General features: G+C 40.5%; 1 pseudogene; it reads right to left on the bottom strand.

Annotated features, from left to right (window-relative positions):
* Positions 1-6,496: 6,496 nt before the first annotated feature.
* On the bottom strand, positions 6,497-13,559 carry LOC142652486 (histamine H3 receptor-like; annotated as a pseudogene).
* Between the last annotated feature and the right edge of the window lie 4,205 nt (positions 13,560-17,764).

Genomic DNA, 17,764 nt, shown 5'->3' with positions numbered 1-17,764 from the left:
AGTGTATATAGTGTTTGTATAGTGTATATATTATACAGTATGTATGTTATTATAGTGTGTTGTGTATGTGTATAGTGTGTGCATAGTGTAAGCATGTATATAGTGTGTTGTTTGAATATATAGTGTGTGGTGCGAGTGTGAATTGTATATACTGTGTGTGCATGTGTAATGTACAAAAACAAAAAAGTATATCTCAAAAAGACCCTAATAACACAGTACAGTGGGTACGGTGCCTCCGGATTAAATTGGAATAAAGGGGAAGAAAAACGGAAAAGCCAGAAAAGATGGATAAAATGGCACTCGGTAATAAGGATAAAGAATAATAATTATCTTTATAAAATATAAATATTTAATTATTTAATCAAATTTCATAAGGAAATCCTGTATCAAAGAAAATGTCACACATGCGGGCAGGTAGGGACAATCCACATCCAAAAATGTCATATATGTACACACGACCATAATACATAACTGAGCATCAATATTTCATAGCGTATCAAAAGGGAACTCAAATATGTACATCAATAATTCATATGCACATCAAAAACTCGCAATTCATATATGTACAATAGTATTATTTAGATGGTCAATCCATAAATAAATAGTATATTTACTGTGTCGTGTATAGTGTATATAGTGTGAGGCATGTATGTTTTGTGTGTGTATAGTGTAAGTGTAATCTGAGTGCCGTGATTTATTCACTTGTAAGTGTAATCTATGCTATGTATGTAGTGTGTGTGTGTGTGTGTGTGTTGTTAGTGTATACTGTGTGTCAGTACTAGCAAATGCCAGATGGGCCAGTGCTTAGTGGGCTGGGAGTCCGCTGCAGACACAATTAGGCCTGCCCACTACTTGTAATGGCCGCCTCCCCTTACCTGCTGGCGGCCGTGACCGCAGACCTCCCTTCTGTGGCCGACGTCTCCTTCCCCGGAGACGTCAGTGCCTCCAACCACTCTGTCCTGTAATGTCCACTGGGGGGGCCTCGCGCACTCGTTCTCGGGCCTTAAAGGGCCATCGTGCGCATATGTGATTAATTAATTATTTCCCAAACCAACCTGGACTATAAAAAGGGTCCTGCCCTTTCACTCCTTGCCTGAGTGTTGTTGTTGGCAATGTTCATATTGCAAATGGTCCCTTAGTTGTATCCTGCTCCCAGTGTTCCTGTACTCTGCTACCTGTATCCTGTATTGCTGTGTTTGTCCCTGGGCCTTTCCAGTGTTGGAGTCGTGTTGTGTCATTGCCAAGCCTGCTGTTATACACCACGTCTGGTGTCACCTGCCACGCCGGGTGTTATACACCATGTCTAGCGTCACCTGCCACGCCTGATGTTACACCATGTCTTGTGCCATCTGCCACTCCTGGTATCATCCGCCAAGTCTGGCGCTACCTTCTAGACTAAAGCCTATGCTACCTTCTAGACTATCTCAGGTACCCTTGTGCTACGAACTTTGTATAGACTTTGCATAGACTGTGACTTGGTCAGCTGCCACTCTGCTACGGCGTAGCGGCATAGTGGGTCCACATACCCCTGGATCGTGACACTACTGCTGTAACAGCTATAGCAGTACCATTATCAAAAGTTATGTGTAGTGATGTGGAGTGTCTGTGTGTGCTATGTGTATGCAGTATGTAGAACGTAGATGTAGTCTATGCTATTTGTTTAGTGTGGGGTGTGTGTATAGTGTATGTAATGTGTGTATGATGTCAGTATGTACTGTGTGCCAGTAATAGCAAATACCAGATGGGCCAATGCTCAGTGGACTGGACACTGCTGGCACAATAAAGCCTGCTCACTACTGCTGTAGCAGCCATAGCTATGCCGTTATCCAAGAGTGATGTGTAGTTTATGCATAGTGATGTGTACTGTGTTTGTGAGGTGTGTATGTAGTGTGTATAGGGTAAGTGTAGTCTATGATGTGTGTGTGTGTGTGTGGTGTGTGTATAGTGTATATAGTGTGCGGTGTATATGTGTGGGTGTGTATAGTGCATTTAGTGTTTGTATGTATGTATAGCGTATATAGTGTGTGTGTTATGTTGTGTACAGTACTAGCAAATGGCAGATGGGCCAGTGTTCAATGGGCTGGGAGTCCACTGCTGACTCAATAATGCCTGCTCACTACCCTGTAGCAGCCATAGCAGTACCGTTACCAAAAGAGCCCGGCACTGGCCACTATTTATTACATTTGTTGATTTGATTTACATAAATGATGCAAATAAAATCCAATAGATGACTGCTGCCATTGCTTACCGCTCTTCGCTCATCTCTATCCTCCGTGCACCACAGCAGTAGGTCCTGACGCGTCCAGCCCCAAACACAAGGTCCTGATGCTAAGCAGCATAAGGACTTAGTGCGGCGGCATCTGGGGTGTAAAGAGGAACCAGCAGGAAGCTTTAAGTAAAAGATGGGGTCTGGTCTCGGGTCTGACTTCATTTTTGTCTTGTATGGGTCCTGATTTAAAGGGGTTGAACCCATGAAAAATATTTATCACCTATCTGCAGGATAAGTGATGTTGTGGAAGTCAATGGCTCAAAATATATTAGACTGAAATTTAGACGAGTGTTCCAACAGACACTCACGCCAGGAACTTTATCCAGCATCCTATTTAGGACATTTCATATCGATATGAGAGAGGAAGAATAAATAAACACAGACATTGCTGCTATGCTCAAAATACTCCTCTGAGGTTTATTGCCAAACTCAATTACAATAATATCGTTCAAAAGGGGTGTAGGCTTGAGGTTAACCAATCAGAGGCAATGTGACAATAATTCTGCTCAGCCAATAGCATACAATGAGAATATTTCAAATGCATTTTTATAATTCTTCATTATCAGGTAACACATGGTCTATTTTTATTGGCAAGAATATAAAATCCTTCTTAGTTATTCTTTCCCATGAGGCCACATCAGTGTCTATTTTATTCTCATCTCACTCCCCTTCTTTGTTATGAATAGTTTGTTCATAAAATTGCAACTCCCCCAAGGCCAAACACACAGTTCTTCATTTCAAACTTTTGATAACAACTCCGAGAAACACATAGTTAGCTGAAGAACAAAATCAGCATTAATATACTTGTCTTATGATTATCTTAAAGCAAAAGATGACTTGGGAGAAAGTCTTTGCAGGTGGGATATGAACCATATCTCTGTATAATTCGTCCTCCTGCTTGATAATTCACAATGTAATTTAATACAGAGAATATAAGCAAATGGGCCATTCATCACAATGATAAATGTAGGATCGCTGTGGCAGCCCACCGCTGGGACCCCACCGAACATGAGAACAAGGATCCCGTGTCCACCGATTGAATGGAGCAGTGGCCAAGATATCTCTCTGACTTCACTATAGTATATTATATATAATTGTATATTAATTTGATTAATGAGGAAAGCCTTTGTTTGCATGACTTTTTTTTTCATATGATGATTGAGGGGGGCCAAAAGAAAATTCTGCACAGGGTGCAATTTAACCTAAGGCCAGCCCTGGTCAAGAGCACCATGTAGATTCTGTTACATGAAGGGAATGGCTTCATGGGAATTGCATTGATGAAACCACAAATTATTGCTTGCAGTTTTCATTGTGGTAGCATTTTTCCCCATTCAAGGTGACTGGTAAAAATGGCAACTTTTCTACAAGAAATTTGACACAGATAGGTCATATTGCGAATGTAAGTTTCTGCACCATACCCTGAACTCTACACTTAGTGGTTCATACTTTGTGTTAATATGCCTCTGTATCCTTTGTCAGGGAGCTTTCTATGATTGAGAATACCGCATATTGCATGTTCATTCCTCTCATATCTGACAAAGGTATGAATGCACAAAAAAAATACAGATATGTTTATTCGCCAATATTTTTTATTACATTTTGAAGTACAAAACAATTGATGAGAAAGAATGTGTATTTGGTATAATCATAGTTTGACAAAATACAAAACAAAGAGACCTAAAACAATCCAAAAATATGATAATTAATACATAGAGGTCCATCCTTACAATAGAGGTTGACAGAATCCACATTACATTCTGTATATAAGGTATGTTCATCTTAGAATGGTTTCAAATAACATTTACCTAAGTGAGGGGTTATAATAATATTACCTAGCTGTGTCCATGTATGATTGCCTATAAATCAGTGGACTCAATAAAGAAAGGGACTAAAGGTAGAAGGAAGGCTCTAAAGAGAATGATCAGTAAAAATAAAAAAGAGACAATGATAGAGTGAGAGCTAGAAGATATGGGTCATTCAAATGGGCCTGTACTTGATGGCAAAATTGTGACCCTCCACAGCATCTATATAGCATAAACTATCAGGGGCTGGGGGCATTTAGAGGGAATGTCCTTGGTTTTGAGAGATTACAAGAATTATAATCTTTCAAAGTGTTATCCCACGAACCCTCTTAGCCTGCAAAGTACAGGCTTACACAAACTGAAGCACTAGAATCCTATAATTCACTTTTAAATAGTTTTTTGTCCATCTCTTTATTATACTTTTGACCCCATCATTTTCTATCCTCTGTAGTGGATTGTGGGTGGGCAACAGAGCTGTGCCACGAAAACCTCTCGCTGCAAACTCTACTACTCAGTAATCCAGAGCAGCGCTGTCTCCCTAACCAAAGTTGCACACTAAGGGTATGTTCACACGGCAGCGTCCATTACGGCTGAAATCACGGAGCTGTTTTCAGGAGAAAATAGCTCCTGAATTTCAGACGTAATAGCATGTTGCCGCCGTTTTTCGCTGAGTCCATTACAGACATAATTGGAGCTGTTTTTCTATGATGCCAATGGAAAACGGCTCCAATTACGTCCCAAGAAGTGACAGGCACTTCTTTGACGCGGGCGTCTTTTTTACGCGCCGTCTTTTGAATGCATTATGCAGGCTAGGCATCTCCTATGACAAGCAGAGAAGATGCTAAAGGTTGTAAGACAGATGCTCACCAAATCATGGATCCCTCCGCACCAGCAGACCCAGCAGAGAGATTAAGGAGCAGAAAAATGGCACATGCAATTTCACCTCTGAGCACTTAGGCTTTATTCAGACGAACGGGAAAAACGTCCGTGCAACGCGCGTGATTTGCACGCGCGTTGCACGGACCTATATTAGTCTATGGGGCCGTGCAGACATGTCCGGGATTTTTACTCAGCGTGAGTCCGTTGAAAAAAAGTCACGACATGTCCGTTCTTTCTGCGTTTTGCGCGAATCACGCACCCATTGAAGTGGGTGCGTGAAAACCATGCATGCCGCACGTAAGCACTTCCGTGCGAACTGCGTGATTCGCGCAACAGCTGTCAAAAGGATGAATGTAAACAGAAAAGCACCACGTGCTTTTCTGTTTACAAACATCCAAATGGAGTGTCATAATGATTGCGTCTGCGCGAAAAGCACGCAGCCGCACATCATATGCTGATGCCCCACGGAGCTGTTAAGTGTTTTTTGCGCACGCAAAATGCCACATTTTTGCGTGCGCAAAAACGCCACGCTCGTGTGAGTGAGGCCTTAGTTAGGCCTCATGCAAACGACTTCATTGGTTTCCGCAAAAGAATGAGTCCGTTGCGGTCCGTCAGACCGCAAAAAACCCTTGTTGTGCATCCGTGTGTTATCAGGACTCACGGATCCACAACAATTCACCAGTATTGGTGAATCCGCAAATCTGGACCGTAAAATTACTTGTCCTGAGTTTTTGCGGTCCGGATTTGTGGCCTCCGCAACAATCCGTGTAAATCACGGTCGTGTGCATGGGGCCATAGAAGAGAATGGGACCGTAATTTATCCGCAAAAATGTGGATAAGTTGCGGCCGCAATAATAGGGTCGCGTGCATGAGGCCTAAAGTATATGCATTTAAGCAAGGAGAGGTGAAACGCTAGGTAGTGTTATAATAAGTTAAAAAGTCGTGTATCTTGTAAAAGAAACATCTTTTTAATGAATGTAAATATAAATCATGTTTGGAATTAGGTGCTTTATTTAAAAAAACAAAAACATAATATTATTGGTAGGATTACCCCTTTAAGTCAGTACGAGTAACTCAAAGGGCCCAGTTCACACTGAGGTTTTTTTTACGCTGATTTTGACGTGGAAACCACATCCGAAACCGCCTCCCATTGATTTCAATGGGAGGCTGAGGCGTTTTTTTCTCCGCACCTTATTTGCTGCAGTTCCGCCGCTAACCTCTTATTCAAATCAATGGGACACAGAGAAAGCGTTTTTAGAAGCATTTTTTTGCCCGTGGCGCTTAAAACAAAAAACACCGCGAAAATCGCAGCAAGAATTTGCAGGCAGGTCAAAATCTGCCTCAAAATTCCTTCAGGAATAGGTGTTATTAAAAAAATCCTTATTTGACGAGCACCAATGGTTCAACATTGTAAAACTAGAGAATTTAGTACAAACAATCTAGTCTTACAGGTGTAATTATCTAGGCAAATGTTTACTTTACTGTCACTTTAGTTGGCTGCCAGTTTTCGAGCCAAACAGAAGGTGTTGTACTTATTGTGCAAGAATTATTTGACACTTTGTCTATACTTGTAAATGACTTTGATAAAGGCTCACCTAAAACTTCTATGACACAGAGGGTACAGAATAGGATTTATTGAGGAATTAATCCACAGCAACCAAAATGTTATTTCATACCAATAAGATGCAATACAATAATCATGGCAGGCTGCCCGAGTGGTCATGAGAAGTGAGTAAGGAGCCCAACAAATACAAAATACACACACCAGAATAGAGAGAGATTTGGCAATTTTTTTGTCATGGGACAATTTAATAATGCGAATATTACATTGTGGTGTCTGGTCACTTGGTAACCCATTAGGTTTGGCCTTCTTAGAATAGCATTGAGAAAACGGTTTGGCAGCCATTGTTATTGCTGGTAATTCGAAGACATTTTGTCCCCTGTGAATGACTTGCCCTGACACCATATATGGTATATGTGATATTTCGCCTTTACTTGAGAATATTGTTAAAACTGAAGCCTCTCTTTTATTTCTGCTTCTTATCTTAATATTCCAATAAATGCTCATGTTAAAGTATGAAATGCTTAAAAGAGGAAGTAAAAAGTCAAAAGAGGAAGCTCCCAGTAGAAAGTGCCAGCTGTAGTAGTATGAAGGGAGACACAGGTCCTCGGCCATGGCATTGTCACTATCGAAATAGTTCCAGAAAAGTATAGCTGGGCTGTATACAAGAGATGACAGTATCCAGACTGCAGCCATCTTAAGTACAGTCTTGCAGTGTTGTTGCTGCTGGGTGTGATATACAACCTAAACAATAGAAGAAAAGAAACCATAATGTGATTTTGATCTGCCTGCACGCCGTTTGCGGCGTTCTTCGCGGCGGTTTTCGCCCGCGGCCATTGAGCACCGCGGGCAAAAAACACTGCGAAATACGCTTTCTCTGCCTCCCATTGATGTCAATGAGAGGTCAGAGACATAAACGCACAAAGATAGGGCATGTCGCTTCTTTTTCCCGTGAGACGGTTTTTCTGCTCGTGGGAAAAAAACCGCCTCCGCCTCCCATTGAAATCAATGGGAGGTATTTTCGGCCGTTTTTTGGCACGTTTTCCGACGCGGTTTCTGTCTCAAAAAACTCTGTGTGAACTGGCCCTTACACATGCATGAGAAGTATTCTGGGTGTATTACTACGTTTCACAGGTAAGAATATGCAGCATCTCAAAATAAAAGTAATAGAAAGTATTTCAAAGAGATGTTACAATAGTTTATTACACAAACAAAATCCAAGCAAATACTAGTACCGATATGAAGGTATCGCTATTCCTAATCTGACTACTGTATACTATTATTACCTCTTATATAACTGGCTAGTGTTGTAGGTATGCTCTGTGACCTGTGCAGAGGTCATTGTGCAGGAAGATATAGGATGGGAGCTGTGTCCATCACCTATTGTCAATGGTGGATCCTGTGTTATCTATATGAGACGGATTCACACGAGCGTGAAAAAGGTACTTATCCAGCCTGGACGTCATGTGTATTCAGAATCCTGACACTTCTGAATCTTTTCTGTGAGATTTGCAGCAAGGGAAACGAAATCTCGTTTACCTCCGTAATCTCGCGAGATTTTGTTTCCCTTGCTAGAAATCTCACAGAAAAGATTCAGAAGTGTCAGGATTCTGAATACACATGACGTCCAGGCTGGATGATCATGTGTATTCATTATCAGGACACTAAAGTAACGTTAATCTCTGTTTATGTGGCTGCACATCGCTGCTGTGTAAATCAATGTAGAGAAGTGTATGACACTGACTGGTCACTGATTGGTCAGCGTCATACACGTAAACACGCCCAGTTAAAAACACAATACACGCCCAGTTGGACATAACGGAAAAAAACGCCCAGTTGTCCATTTCAAACCTCATTTGCATATATATATAAAATAGCTCATAACTTGGCCAAAAATGAAAGTTTTAAAAAACAAAACAAAAAACGTTACTGTTATCTACATTGCAGCGCCGATCACATGCAATAGGAGATAGGGATTTGAGAATCTGGTCACAGAGCCTCTTTAAAGTCCAAAAAAAAAACTTTTTCTTATTTTTTCTCTAAAGTAATGTAAACAATAACCAAAATACACAAAATTGGTATTGCTGCGTCCATAAAAGTTCAAGTTATTACAATATACCATTATTTAATTTGCACGGTGAACGGCGTTAAAAATAATTTAAAACACCGTTTTTTTGGTCACCTTAGCTCTAAAGAAAATTTTAATAAAAAGTGGTCAAAAAGTTGTATGTACCATAAAAATGCTACCAATAAAAACTACAGCTCGTCCCGCAAAAATGAAGCCCTCACACCTCTCAATCAACCAACAAATTAAAAAAAGTGATGCCTCTCGGATTACGGTGAAATAAAAAAATGTTTTTTCAACAAATAGATTTTTCTTTGTAAAAGTAGTCAAATATATAAAAAAAACTATATAAATTTGATATCACCGGGTTACTTTGTGGGGTTTTTACTGTTTTGGCCCACACAAGACCTCTTCAAACCCGACATGGTACCTAAAATATATTCTTAAAAAGGAGGCCTTAAAATCCACTAGGTGCTCCTTTGCTTCAGTACATTAGGACACTAGGGCCACATGTGGGATATTTCTAAAAACGGCATAATCTGGGCAATAAATATTGAGTTGCATTTCTTGGGTAAAACCTTCTGTGTTACAGAATTTTTTTTATTACAAATGAATTTTGGCAAAAAAAAATGAAATTTGTAAATTTCACCTCTAATATGCTTTAATTCCTGTGAAACGCCTAAAGGGCTAAAACACTTTCTGAATGCTGTTTTGAATACTTTGAGGGGTGCAGTTTTCAAAATGTGGTGATTTATGGAGACTTTCTAACATATAAGGCCTTCAAAGCCACTTCAGAACTGAACTGGTCCCTGAAAAAATAGCCTTTTCAATTTTCTTGAAAATATGAGAAATTGCTGCTATAGTTCTAAGCCTTGTAATGTCCTAGAAAAATAAAAGGATGTTCAAAAAATAAAGCAGACATAAAGTTGACATATGGGATATGTAAAATAGTAATTATTTTGTGTGGTATTACTATCTGACTTACAAGCAAATATACTTAAATTTAGAAAAATGCAAATTTTTGCAAATTTTTTCAAATCTTTGGTGTTTTCACAAATAAATATTGAATTTAATGACCACATTTTTGCACTGACATAAAGTACAATATGTCACGAGAAAACAATCTCAGAATCACTTGGATATGTAAAAGCATTCCCAAGTTATTATCACATAAATTTATTTTAAAAAATCGGCTTCGTCCTCAAGGCCAAAACAGGCTCAGTCCTGAAGGGGTTAATATAGACAATGACATAGAAAAAAATCACCCAAAATTTTTCAAAAAATTGTTTAACATAAAAATTTTATTTAAACCATAGGTAATTTTCTGATGGCACATTCCCTTTAACCCTTTATTTCAGGGCAAACGCTCATTAAAATACTCCCACATATGTGTTATAGTTCCAGATCATCAGCTATTAACACAATGTAAGTGATTGTACCAGAAGGAAGAATAAGGGAATACTTACAGCCATAGTGACAGCCAGAAATCGATCATAACTAATAAGAACAACGTTAAAGGCTGAAGCCGTACACATCAGATTGTCAATGACTAGCCAAAGCTTACAGAGGAATTTTCCCAACATCCACTTCCCAGTGAAGATGTAAGGCACATACAATGGAATACAGAGTGCTCCTGTGGAAAGATTCAACATATTGATACAATTATGGTGCGAGCAAATGTAAGTCTCACTGTTAGACAGAAAACTTATGAACATTTGTATTTCTATAATGTTCAAACGAAATATGATCATTCTTGATCTCCTGTTGGCTAAATGTAACATCAACTACTTTCTTTTGATTCTTCTGGATCTCTCTACATCGTTTGACACTGTAGACCCCCATCTCCTACTCAATATGCTCCACTCTACTGGCATTCAGGACACTGCTCTCTCTCTCTCTTGGTTTTCCTCCTACCTCTCTGACAGCTTGTTCAGTGTACCATTTGCTGACTCTTTTTCTCTTTCCCTTGCTGTTGGGGTTCCACAGGGTTTTTTCCTAGGTCCTCTCCTTTCTTCAATCTACAGAGCCCCTATTGGACAAACTATCAGCAGATTTGTCTTCCAATAGCATCTCTACGCTGGTGACACACAATTATATGCCCCTTCCCATGACATCACCCCCACTCTATTGCAAAACACCAGTGATTGACTATCTGCTGTCTCTAACATTATGTCCTCTCTTTATCTAAAACAAAATCTTTCAAAAACAGAGCTCCTTGTGTTTCCACTTCTACTGACCTACCTGAAAACCAGATGTGTGTGGCACTACCATAACTCCTAGGCACCACAACTGCTGTCATGGGGTTATGTTTGACTCAGATCTTCCCTTTACTCCTTATATTCAGTCACCTGCACGGTCATATCACCTGCACCTAAAAAACATCAACAGAATCCACCTTTTTTTTACTGTGGAAACGGCCAAAACCCTTATTGTTGCTCTGATTCTTTCTCGTCTTGACTACTGTAACTCATTACTAATTGTATTCCCCTCACTAAACTCTGCCCTCTCCAATATATCCTGAATGCAGTAGCCATGCTCATCTTTCTGTCTAACATCTACACCAACGCCTGTACTGGATGCCCATTCAATTTAAACTTATCACCCTTTCCCACAAAGCTCTCCACAGTGCTGCACCTACTTACATCTCCCCTCATTTATGGCTACCACCATGCTCTACGTTCTTAACTAAGAAGATTAACCTCTATAATCTGAACCTCCTACTCCCGTCTCCAAGATTTTTCTTGTGCTGCATCAGTCCTCTGGAATGCGTTACCCAGGACAATTAGATTAATTCCCAACATCCACATTATTAATGGGGTTGTCCACTACCAGACAACTGATGACCTATCTACCGGATAGGTCATCAGTATATCATTGGTGTGGGTCCGACACCAGACCCCGCACCGTTAAGCCACTCCGGCTGCCTCTGGGCACAAGATGTTGTTGTCCATAATGCGATGTATGGAGCCGGAAGCAGTTGGCTGCATACATAGCATAGTGGTCGTGCTGCAGAACTGCAGGTCTGCTCCTATTCACTTGAATAGGAACAGAGCTGCAGTACTGCAGCTTGGCCGCTAATCAGTGGCTGGAGCCAACTGCTTCCAGCATGTACGTCCGGTGCCTGGAGGCAGCCAGAGTGGCTTAACAGTGCGGGCTCCAGGTGTCGACCCCCACAGATCATGCACTGATGCCCTATAGGGTGGATAGGTCATCAGTTGTCCAGTAATGGACTACCCCTTTATGTGTGCCCTTAAAATGCCTATTTTCAGATAGGCCTATCACATTTTAGAAATTGACTTCTGTCTCTCTTACACCTTTATTCCTTTAGAACCACATCCCTTCTTTCAACCATATTCCCCATACTCTAATGTACTTTGTATAAAAGATGGCTGGACCATTGTACTTAACAAGCACTTTTTACATTTTGTGTCACCCCTTTTTCCTCATAGATTGTAAGCTTTTGCGATCAGTTCTTTCACTACCTATTGAATTATTAAATAGGTATGTAATGTCTGATATCTGCATATTTCCCCTCTGCATTGTAAAATGCTGCAGAATATGGTGGCGCTATATAAATAAAGATTATTATTATTTATTACATGTAGCCCATGTGGTTTCATATTACAAAGCCATAGGCACTCAGTCTGCTGCCGTATGGTGCCTTCTTACAAAACCATATACTCCCCTAGAAGAAATTATTCCGGAGGAGCATACCTCTGTTAAATTATGCGATTTTCATGGAAAAAACAATCCAAATTAAATCAAAAGCACACGGAGGTACTTTGGTTCCTTGGGCCCACCAGAGGAGATGATTCTGAGGGTCCACCCTCCATTTATATAGAACATGTGTATTTCCACTCTTCATTTAATTGTAATTGTTGGTCATTTAATTGTAATTGTTTAATTGTAATTGTTGTTATCATTGCATAAACCTTGCTGGCTTAGGATAAAAGATAGATGTGTTCTTTGGTATACTCTATTTTGTTTAACTATATCTGTGATATACTGTGTCATATTGTGATCCAGTTATAAAGATCTGTTTTAGATTCTCATGTTTTTTGATTTGTAATAAAGATTTTCTATTTTCAACTTTCTTTTGAAATTTATGGACTTCTTGTTTCTCTTGTTTATATACTTACAATTTGGAGTCTTTATCTTCAATAAAGTGGGTGGTTGTTACTTTTGTTCCCCACCCTTATATTTATATGTCCTGTGAGACTGTTTTGTCTAACAATTAACATATAAAGGACTATGTGTATCCATCTATCTCCAACAGCAGAAATGCAATGGAAACTGACAGAATCCAGCCCGGCCCAACATATAGAGCAACAGGACACTCAGATCTTCATGTGATCACTCTACCACATTCAAAAAGTTTACATATGAAGCAGGGCACAGCCCAGTTATGGGATGGTGTACCTACAATTTCCTCAATAGTTAGTAGGGGACGTCACACATCTCCAATATGTTCCGAAGATATTTATTGATCAAACATTCATAGCAAAAAGTACAACGTTGCAAATTTTCCTATGGATGTTTGATCAATAAATATCTTTGGAATATATTGGAGATGTTTGCTGTCGTCTATGACCTGTTGTAAGCAGTCTTATTACATTAACATACGGATTCAGGCATAAGACTTGTTAAAAAGTCAACTCATGAACTACACCCAATTTTACTGTTACAGATCTTCAATATTTTTGAGAGGACCACCCCTCTTTAAGCCCAGTTTTTTACTGCAATTGTGGATGGTCATGTCAAAGAAGTTTCACTGTATATAATATTTAGATGTATTTATAACTCACCTATGAAAAAATCACAAATTGCTAAATTTAGAAGAAAGAAGTTGCTACTGCTTCGAAGCCTCTTATCTTCTATAAAAGCTGCAATGACAAGACTATTGCCCAGGACAGTGATAAAAATTAAAACGGAGATTAGTATAGCTAATAGAATAGCTATGCCTTGTGACCCAAATGTTGCCATGTCAAAAGATGAGTTTGCAAAACTGATGCCAGTCACATTTCCTGAAGAGATTAACATTGATTTCACCCTGAAACGAGGATATAGGTACATGGTGCTGCATTGAGCTATGTGGCTTTGTCTGATGTGCGCCTCAGACAGGTTGTTGTGCCCAATTACATATGCTGCAGCCAGTGGCTATATATACAGAAGAATACTCCTATGGGTAAAGCCGCCATTGTAATTATCTAACAGCATAAAGCAGCTGTTTACAAGTACCTACACATATAACATTATCTAAGACTTTATTTTCACATTTATTGCATGGACTTGTATTATTATAAGTAAAGAAATAAAGAACACACATCTTAAGTCCCTAAACAATCCTTTCTCCCATAAAAACATACCCATTACCTTCTATGCAAAACATGCAGAAAATTTACATTCCCTGAAGGATTAAAACAATTATTTTTCTTTAGAATTCTTGGAAATTTAATTTTACATGACTAATCAATGTCAAGTTATACAATTGCTGAATATGTAATTACATCAGACTACATTTTAATAGAATTTTCTTAGCACCATACAATCTTTGTATCAGTGACGAATCAAATGTTTTTGAACTTGTCAGCAGATAAAATATGTTATTCTTTGACCAGTATAAAACAATGTTTTTGGGCTAAACTTTTTTTTAATTTAAAAAAATGTATTAGGGTCAGTTCAATGGGATGCGGAGGTGTTTTTTTCCCACGAGCGGAAAAAACGGCTCGTGCGGGAGTAAGACGCGACATGTCCTATCTTCGGACGTTTACGTCTCTGACCTCCCATTGGAGGCAGAGAAAGCGTATTTCACTGCGTTTTTAAGCCTGCGGCGCTCAATGGCTGCGGGTGAAAAACGCCACGAAAAACTCTGCAAAAAACTCTATGTGAACCCAGCCTTAATGTGATCCAGAATTACTTTATGTAAAATTCGGAATAGAATTTTACATAAATCTCTGAAATGTAAGGAAACAACAAATAATAATGAAATTATTTTTATGGTAAATGCATATTCCTTTGCACACTAGGTAGATGGTAGACAGTTTACTTAGGTGCGCCTTGCAATATGTACACATAAGGCTTCATTGACATCTGTGCTAGGGCTCCGTTCCGACGTTCCGTCTGAGCTTTCCGGAACAGAGCCCCGACAGAGAAAAACGGAAACCATAGGCTTCCATTTCCATCACCATTGATTTCAATGGTGACGGATCCGGTGCAAATGGTTTCGGTTTGTCTCCGTTGTGCAGGGGTTCCGTCATTTTGACGGAATGAATAGCGTAGTCGACTACGGTATTGATTCAGTCAAAATGACGGAACCCTTGCACAACAGAGACAAATGGAAACCATTGGCACTGGATCCGTAACCATTGAAATCAATGGTGATGGAAACGGAAACCTATGGTGTCCGTTTGTGTCTGTCAGGGCTCCGTACCGACGGAAAGCTCCGACGGAACATTGGAACGGGACCTTAGCGCAGATGTGAACATAGCCTAAAATACTTAAAAGGTTTTATCCCACAAAAAGGGTATGCCATCACTTCCTGATCCGTGGGGATCCAACTACGGAGACACTCACAATCTTCAGAATTCATTCCAATTATTCACTGTGGCTTCTTCATAGTTTTTCCATGCACATCAATGCTTCCAGCCCCACCAGCTGTGCAAGGAGCTACAACAGACCGTCATTGGCCCCGATACCCCTGAAGACGCTACATCGTAGCGAAACATGTCGGGGGGGCTTCTACCTCTATTTTAATACTTGTCCTACTGACTCTCTAGAATTTAACTATGAATTGAGTGTAGTGTTTTGCAGTCGTGGTACTTAAACCTCCCAAGACAGATGTTATGGCAGGAAGGAGGGGAAGGGAACAAGTGAGCCCTAATCTACCCACCGCCCTCTCCCTGCCTACTTGCAACGACCCGCCCTAGGCGACGGGGTACAACTGGGCGGCGGTCCCTACGCTGACTAAGTGCAAGGGAATACAAACAGGGAACAAGCAAGGGAAGGGGCAGTAGCCCACGGAACACCGCGAGGAAACCAGAGCGGTGAACGAGCCAGTCAGGATGAGGATGTCACGAAGTACACGAACGCAGAGCAAGGAGCAGGAAGCAAGCCGGGGGCAGAGCGAAGCAGGATAAGCGGAAGCTGTAGCAAGGCTGAAGCAAGGCAGAAGCAGGCTGGAGCAAGGCTGTAGCAAGGCCAGGAAACCAGGAAGAATCACAAGCAATGAGGAAGAGAAAACGGCAGGTATAAATGGACAGGGGGCGGAGCTAACTCCGACTGACCAGGCCGCGATAGGCTCTCCCACTCCTGAGCCTGCCACCCTGATTGGTGGGAGCCGGAGTCAGTCTAAGAGGTCCGGCCTCAGGTGTCGATTGATTAATCCTGGGAGTATCCACAGACGTAGTGCCTGGCAGATCCTTTACAACAGAACTCTCATATCTTGCACTACGCTGATTGCTGTCAGAAATGGACTTTAACTATTACATTTTATATAGTCTGTCCTTGTTGCAAATCTAATAAAGACTTTGTTATTTTTGAATGATAGTTGGAAAACAGGGCTCTCTTTGCCGGCAGGCAACTTTTTGAATTTAACTGTTTCACGCCCACCAACTATTGGGGTCCTTCCTCTTTGTGTCTAATGTTGAAATTCCCTGCACAGTAGGTGGACTCAGCGCCTTCTTTATTGACATCATCATCATCTTAATAATAGTATCGAAATAATAATAGTACAAACACAACTGTACAAATATTATTGTGAATCAGCAGTTAGATTGTTCAGAATTTATTATAACTCTTTATTCAAATATAGCAAAGTATAAAACAAAACTACAGAAAGATTTCTCCTCAACCTTCCTTGCTTTCACCAAACTTCAGCTATCATGTCACAACAAAGGTGTCAGAAAAGTGGTCTCTCTTGATGAAGATAAGGCATTGAGTAGGGTTATTTTGAGCTTTAAGTAAAGTTATCCTATAGTAACTTGCAGCAAAACGCTGTCCTTTTAGGGTAATAGTTAACTGCGGATTCACAATGTTTGATATCCAGGGGTCAGTTTCATAATGTGGCATGTACACTTGCCACTGTGTTTTCTGTATTTTATGCATATTAACCCACTTCATGCCCCAAGACACCCACACTAACTGTATTCACAGGGTAGCCTTAAAGTGTAGCTGAACGTTTGACAAACTTCTGACATGTGATAGTGACATGTCAGAAGTTTGGATTGGTGGGGGTCCGAGCACTGAGACCCCCACCAATCGCTAGAACGAAGCAGCTAAAGCATTTGTGTGAGCACTCAGCTGCTTCTTGTCTGTTTGGCTTTTTCCGGAAATAAATGTATCGTGTATGTACTCAATAGAAAGTCTATGAGCCCGTACTCCGATACATCGGTTTTCCGGAGAAAGCCGAACAGACATGCAGCGGCTGAGCGCTCACATGAGCGCTTCAGCTACTTCGTTCTAGCGATTGGTGGGGGTCTCAGTGCTCGGACCACCACCAATCCAAACTTCTGACATGTCACAAGTTTGTCAAACGTTTAGCTAGACTTTATTTAATGATGCTGTCTGCCTCTATAAATAAACCTGTGCTTCTACCGCCAATAGATTCTTTAAAATATGGAAGCGTAAGGAGACCTATCACTTGATTTTAGGGCACTAAACCACCAGCATGTCGTTATACTGCTGGGGTGTGTGTCCTAAACATTCCCCTCTCAAAACTGTCCAATTCAGCATTTTGTCTAAATAGAAGTTATAATACAGGGTCCGCTGTATGTAAATTCCAAGAATAGAGTCCTGAGTTGAGTCCAGGTGTACTGTCCTCGACTTCATTTGAGCACTGAGCATGTGCAGGATGCCATTAGGCTCATCTCATGACAATTTTGTGATAATGCACATTCAGTGCACACTGTAGTATAATTGATTTTTAAACCAAATGCTAAAACATACAGCTTTGGGAGGGGCATGTTTAGGACGCTATTCCCCAGCAGTATAACAGCATTCTGATGGTTTAGTGCCCTAAAACCTGGTGACAGGTTCACTTTGAACAGTCTCAGGCGAATCTTGTCGGATCTGAGGTTCTTAGCGCACAATTTGATCACATTGTACAACCCCACCTGCCACATCGCAGCGACCTCATTCAGATGGGTCCCTACACTGAGACTAATTTTCTTTATAACAGGTTCCATTTAGAC

The sequence above is a fragment of the Rhinoderma darwinii genome, chromosome 5, assembly GCF_050947455.1.
Source record: "Rhinoderma darwinii isolate aRhiDar2 chromosome 5, aRhiDar2.hap1, whole genome shotgun sequence".
Classification (NCBI taxonomy): domain Eukaryota; kingdom Metazoa; phylum Chordata; class Amphibia; order Anura; family Rhinodermatidae; genus Rhinoderma; species Rhinoderma darwinii.
This window is presented reverse-complemented; position numbering and strand designations above follow the sequence as displayed.